The sequence below is a fragment of the Hyperoodon ampullatus genome, assembly GCF_949752795.1.
Source record: "Hyperoodon ampullatus genome assembly, chromosome: 4".
NCBI classification, from domain to species: Eukaryota; Metazoa; Chordata; class Mammalia; order Artiodactyla; family Ziphiidae; genus Hyperoodon; species Hyperoodon ampullatus.
Genome location: NC_136917.1, coordinates 80,908,286 through 80,915,802, shown reverse-complemented (window position 1 = coordinate 80,915,802; position 7,517 = coordinate 80,908,286).

Sequence of the window (7,517 nt, the reverse complement as noted above, 5' to 3'; positions counted from 1 at the left end):
ACACAACTACTGAAGCCTGTGTGCCTAGAGCCCATGCTCCGCCACAAGAGAAGCCACTGCGATGAGAAGCCTGCGCGCCGCAATGTAGAGTAGTCCCCACTCGCAGCAACTAGAGGAAGCCCACGCGCAGCAACAAAGACCCAACACAGCCAAAAAACACACAGACGCACACACACACACACACAACATGTTTTTGCTCCGGCGGAGGAAATACCTACAAGTACAGAAGGAGCCTGGCTGGCTAGTAAAGAATATTTTTCACTTTCAAGGGTCTGTTCTGCTTGGAACACTGCCTTCTGGAACTTTCTCTTTTGGACACCTTCCTTAACTATTCAAGCTTCTGAATTTTGGTTTGCTAAGACCTCCTGGCTACTATTCCAACCTCCCCTGGGGTTGGGTAAAGGCTGCATATTGCAACACAGAAATTAAGATCAGAGTATTTTCCACAGTAAAGCTATCTTGGTTTCAGAAGGCAGGAATTCTAATTATTATGTTTAAATCCCTCTGTGTAATGTATCATCCACTTCCTGGAGTTTATTTTTATAGGTGCTTTCATGTTTCTATGAAACAAGAAGAGACAATAATACTCCAGCCATGGAACCATTTGTTCTAGAATTAACAATACATGTGGTATTTTTTTCCCTAAAGACCACCCCAAATATGAAGGCTAAAATAGATTATTTTCACAATCCACCGTTTACACTAAGCACCACCACTCCCTTCTCTATGTGTGTCACCACTGACCTCTATCCCAATGAGCTGACCCTGTGAATGTGGCCTGGGCCTCCCTTAGAAAGTTAACCACTATTGGCTTTAATTAGATGTCCTTTCCTAAATATATGGTGTATTTTATACCAGTTCCTTGTAGAAACAACAGAAGGTAGTTATTGACTGTTCCTTCTACCCTTAAGCTGCTTTCTGGTGCCCCACCATGGAACGTATAGAATTAGGGACACTTAAATTACTTTTAGAGTGAAAAACAGCTTTATAATGTGGAAGTCATTATCTTTTCAACTTTCAGTAGACCAATGCTAATTGTGTCCCATTCAGATGGTTTTCAAATGTTCTTTAACTCTGACTGTAGTAAAATCTAATAAAGCATAAAGATGACCACCAGATGAGCTACTTTATAGTTTGGAAAGTTTGAAACAATTTGCAGGTGTGGCTGTTTAATTCACTGAGAGCAGCAGCCTGGAACAAGCCGCTGTGTGCCAAGATCTCGTGCACATTTCACCAGTCACTGCTTTCCATTAATAAACTCTTCTAAATGCAGCTGTCACTTATCCCAAGCTGCTATGGTCTGAATGTGTCCCCCGCAAAACTCACAGGTTGAAATCTAACCCCACCCACCGCCGTCCCCCGCAAGGTGATGTTATTGGGAGATGGTCCCTTTGAGAGGCACTTAGATCATGAGGGTGGAGCCTTCATGAGTGGGATCAGTACCTTTATAGAGGAGGCTCTGCAGGGCTTGCTCTCCTCTTCCGCCAGGGGAGGATACAATGGAAAGTCTGCAACCCAGAAGAGGAACCCCTCACTCGACCACACTGGCACTTTGATTCGGACTCCCAGCCTCCAGAACAGCGAGAAATACATTACTGTTGTTTATAAGCTACCCAGTTTGCGGTATTTGCTACAGCAGCCCAAATGAACTAAAACATAAATGTTATTCACAAGAGTTTGTGAATGTTTTATGCCAGGTAGGAAAGGCATAATTTTGGACCACAGGACATGGTAAGGGAGAATAGGCCTGGAAAGGGCTTCAAAAGAGACTGACACAGCCGGTTTGGACACAGCTGACTAAGATGCAACCGGAGCTTGGTTTCTCAGCCTCAGCACTATTGGCATGCAGGGCTGGGTAATTCATTGTTGTGAGGGCCGTCCTGTGCATTGAAGACTGATTATCAGTATCACCCCTGGCCTCCACCCACTTGATGCCAGTAGCTGCCTTTCTCCCAGCTGTAACAGCAAAAATGTCTCCAGACACTGCCCAATGTCCCCTGGGCTGCAAAATCACCCTCAGTTGAGAACCATTGAAGTAGGAAATTCGTTCAGAGTTCCAGAGAAAAACTTCGCACTGTCTGTAGTTTGTTTAGGTCCCTGATGGCAGTGACACCAACTATGAACTACTAAGAAGCATTTGTCATATTCTGTCAAGAGGTTGACCTTTAAAGCCCATCTCAGGTGAGTTCCAGTCTACCCTTCTTAGGTGGTAGTCTCTTCCCTGAACACCAGTGTTTTTCAAGATACTCATTAGGAGATTATGAAATCTATTTAGTGGGTCCCAACCAGCATTTAAAAAAACAAGAGGAAGAAGAAGAATGGAATGGAATAAAATAGTACAGAAAATGTCAGGATAATACTTTATGGAATAAATATTTCTTTGTAAAACTTTGGATTATATATATAACTGTGAATGCTTGCTCATATTGGATATTAATGTAAAATGTATTTCTTACCAAGAGTTGGCAGTCAAAAGAGTTTGAGAATCCCTATTCTATCTAACATGTCCCTTGGACATACACTTCTCTCCTAATGTGCAGTGTATTAGTCTCTCACTAATGCTGTAACAAATTACCACAATTTAGGGGATTAAAACACACAAGTTTATTCTCTTACAGTCTGGGAGGTCAGAAATCCGAAATCAGTTTCGCAGCACTAAAATCAAAGTGTTGGCAGGGCAAGGACTTCAGTCCTATAACTGCAAGGAACTGAATTCTGCCAGCGGTGAGCTTAGAAGAGGATTGTGAGCTTCAGATGAGAGAGCAACCCAGACTGACATGTTGACTGCAGCCTTGTGGGACCCTGAATCGAGGACTCCTTCAAGCTGTGCCTGGACTCCAGACCCATGGAAACTGTGAGTTATAAACTGATGTTGTTTGAACTTCCTAAGATGGCACTGATCTGTTATGTAGCAAAAGGAAACTAATAGAGGCATTCAAAGGATTCACTAGAGCAAATATCTAAACTATGCTGATATAGTACATGGATATTAATATTAAAATTATGTGATTTTATGTAATAATATGGAGGAATCTCAAATGCATTTTTGCTCAGTGAAATAAGCCAAACCCAAAAGGCTGCCTGCTATATGACATTTTGAAGAAGACAAAACTATAGGGATGACAAATAGGTCAGTGGTTAACAAAGATTGGGGAGAAGGGAAGAGTGTTGACTGTAAAGGGAAACAGGAGGGAACTTGCGGGGTGAGTGAACTGTTCTGTATCATGACTGTAGTGATAGATACACATCTCTATATATTTGTCAAAATCCATGGAATTGCACATCACAGACAGTGACTTTTACTCTGTACAAATTTAAACATAATTTTTTTTTTTTTTTGCAGTATGCGGGCCTCTCACTGTTGTGACCTCTCCCGTTGCAGAGCACAGGCTCCGAATGTGCAGGCTCAGCGGCCATGGCTCACGGGCCCAGCCGCTCCGTGGCATGTGGGATCTTCCCGGACTGGGGCACGAACCCGCGTCCCCTGCATCGGCAGGCAGACTCTCAACCACTGCACCACCAGGGAAGCCCTAAACATAAATTTTTAAAACTAAGTAAATTACAAATCCTTACTTGGAGCTACTTGCCCTGGAAGAGTTTTTTCCCTAGTTGGACAATAGGAGAGGCCAAAGAGAACTCTTTGTCCTAGGATTGGAGCCACCACCATGGGACTTAGCCTAGAAGTTGTGGAGAAGGTGGCTTCCTTGTCTTGTCCTCTGAACACTTCTGTCCCATTCATGGAGCCAGGGTCCAGTCAAAATGATCAAATCTAATGTAGGGCCTGGTAAAGTTACTGAATGTCAAAGATAAGCAGAATTGCTAGGAAAAGTTAAGTAGAAGAAGAGAAAAAAAATCAGGTTGGCTTTATATTTCTCCGCAGTTGCAATATTTAAAAAATGTATGGTAGGGCCTCCCTGGTGGCGCAGTGGTTGAGAGTCCGCCTGCCGATGCAGGGGACACGGGTTTGTGCCCCGGTCCGGGAGGATCCCACATGCCGCGGAGCGGCTGGGCCCGTGAGCCATGGCCGCTGAGCCTGCGCGTCCGGAGCCTGTGCCCTGCAAGGGAGAGGCCACAACAGTGAGAGGCCCGCGTACTGCAAAAAAAAAAAAAAAAAAAATTGTATGGTAATGGACTAGACTTGGAGACGTTAGTATGGACTCATGTTTGTCGTAATATAGAGGCAGATGGATGCATATAGAAATATTTATAGATATGTGTATATACACTGGGTAGTATACACAGAAATATTTCTTTACTCTGAGAGGGTCTAGAAGAAGCGAAAAGGAAAGAAGTGCTAAACCCCAGTGGCAAAGGGCACACCCAGCACCCAGATCTTGGATTCTAAATAACATTCTTCAGTAAAGGGGAACAGGACTCACTGGAGAAACGGCTGATCCTAGGGCTGGGACAGGGAATATACAAGATGAACCTGGAGCGTCTTGTGGTGCCAAAAAGCAAGGAAATGCTCAAAAAACAAGACAATGGATGTATGTCAAAGGGACTCACGGGCTATCTGAAAGAGCTCTCAATGGCCAAAGCTGAAACATTTTGAGCAACAAACTAAATAATGTAGTATTGGATTATAACCTGAAGTATAAAATAAATATCTTTGAATCCATACTGACACAAATAAATAAGTAGGTAAATAAATAAGAACAGACAAATCTCCTGTACAAAAGAATTTCAAGGGAGTTCCTTGGCGGTCCAGTAGTTAGTACTCCGTGCTTCCACTGCAGGGGGCCCAGGTTCGATCCCTGGTTGGGAAATTAAGATCCCGCATGCTGTACAGTGCAGCAAAAAAAAAAAAAGAATTTCAAATAATTTATGTAGGTGCTATACTCTGAAATCAATACAGCATAACTCTCTAACCCTTAAATATGGGCTGCCTATAGTGACTTCCATCCAAAGAGTACAGTATGGAAAGGAGGAGAAGAGTGGAAAAATCTGACAAACACTGCCCCAAGTGTACAATCAAGTTTAACATCATCAGCGATGAGTCATGTTGATAGCATGTACCCTGGACATGTTGCAGTGAGAATGGCACTTTACCTTTGCAGTCTTCCTCCCAAGCACCCTAACCCTAATCACGAGAGCAACATCAGAAAAACCCAAACTGAGGGCCAGGCTACAAAGTATCCTGACCTGTATTCTTCAGAACTCTCAAGTTCATCAAAAACAAGAAAAACCTGAGAAACTGTCACAGGCCAGAGGAGCCTAAGGAGAAGCGATGACTTAATGTAATGTGGTATCCTAGATGAGATCCTGGGGCAGAAAAAGGACATGAATTAAAAACTAAGGAAATTTGAATAAAGTATGGACTTTAGTTAATAATAATGTTCATTAGTCTTGACAAATTAGTTCATTAGTTTTGACAAGTGTATTGTTGGGGCCCAGGGCAGGCTGCCCCAAAATATGCCTCAATGGCATATTGACTGTTTTGAACTAAAGTTACTTGAGAAGCAGCTGGTGAAAAAAAAATATTTTAAAAAACCCACTCTGACCCTGCTCTTTCCTGCTGAAAGCAGGAAATAAATCTCCCAAGTGAAGGTATCCTCCCTATATCAGGAGGATAGAAAGCATCCTTATCACCAGTTAGGGAATTCTAGGCTAAGAAAGCTGTATAAACAAACTGTGTTCCTTCTCCATTAGTCTGCTACCCCAAGCACGAGCCCCTTTGTTTTGTTAAACCTTCACAAATAATTGTTTCTTTGTCTAAAAATGATATATAAATAGCTTGCTTTGGTCACTTTGGGGATTCCATTTCTATAAGAACTCCATGTGTAAGAACTAAATTGTTTTTTTCTCCTGTTTTATCTGTCTTGTGTCAATTTAATTACTAGACCAGCCAAAAGAACTCAAAAGAGAGGTAGGCGGGAAATTTCTCCCTCACTGACAGTATCCTTCTAATGTAGGATATTAGCAGTGGGGACAACTGGATGCCGGGTATAAGGGAACCCTCTGTACAGCCGTTGCTACTTTCCTGTAAATTTAAAGCTATTCTAAAATTTTAAAATATTTAAAAATACATTTTAAAAATCCAAAAGCATGTATAGTGTGATTTTCTTTCCTTCCTTTCTTCTTTCCATCCATCCATCCATATATCCATCTGTTCTTCCATCAATTCTTCTCTCTGTATTTGTACATAGAGTGTTGCCTGTAATGCTGTCCACCACATTTTTGTTTTTCCTGCAGGGTATGGATGGATCCCTTTTTTAAAAAAAAAAATTGAAGTAAAGTTGATTTAGAATGTTGTGTTAGTTTTGGGTGTATAGCAATTGATTCAGATATATATATATATATATATGTACACACACATATTTGTGTGTATATACACACACATATATATGTATTCTTTTTCAGATTCTTTTCCATTATCAGTTATTACAAGATATTGAATATAGTTCCCTGTGCTATACAGTAGGTCCTTGTTGTTTATCTATTTTATATATAGTAGTGTGTATCTATTTTATATATAGTAGTTAATCCCAGACTCCTTATTTATCCCTCCCCACTCCTTTCCCTTTGGTACTATGATTGTTTTCTATGTCTGTGAGTCTGTTTCTGTTTTGTAAATTAGTTAATCTGTATCATTTTTTAGATTCCACCAATAAGTGATATCATATGATATTTGTCTGACTTGCTTCACTTAATATGATAATCTCTAGGTCCATCCATGTTGCTGCAAATGGCACTATTTTGTGTCATTCTTTTTTATGGCTGAGTAATATTCCATTTTATATATATACCACATCTTCTTTATCCATTCATCTGTCGATGGACACTTAGGTTGCTTCCATGTCTTGGCTATTGTAAACAGTGCTGCTGTGAACATTGGGGTACATGTATCTTTTCAGATTAGAGCTTTCATCTTTCCCAGATGTATGCCCAGGAGTGGGCATATGCTGGATCATATGGTGACTCTATTTTTAGTTTTTTAAGGAACCTCCATACTGTTCTCCATAGTGGCTGTATCAATTTACGTTCCCACCAACAGTGTAGGAGGGTTCCCTTTACTCCACACCCTCTTCAGCATTTATTATTTGTAGACTTTTTGATGACAGCCATTCTGACCAGTGTACCACATTTTAAAAACTTGAAATATAGTTGACTTACAATATTATATTGGTTTCAGGTATACACCACAGTAATTTGATATTTTATAGATTACACTCCATATAAAAAGTTGCTATAAAGTATTGGTTGTATTCCCTGTGCTATACATTACATCCTTGTCATAGCTATTTTATACCCAGTAGTTTGTACCTTTTAACCCCCCTCACCATTTTGCCCCCTCCCCCACCCCTCTTCCCTCTGGAAACCACTGTATCTATGAGGCTGTATATATAATTCTCTGTATCTGTGAGTCTATTTCTGTTTTGTTGTATTTGTTCATTTGTTTTATTTTTTAGATTCCCCCATATAAGTGAAAACATACAGTGTTTAAATTTCTCTCTCTGACTTATTTCACTAAGCATAATACCTTCCAGTCCCATCCATGTTGTTACAAATGGCAAAAT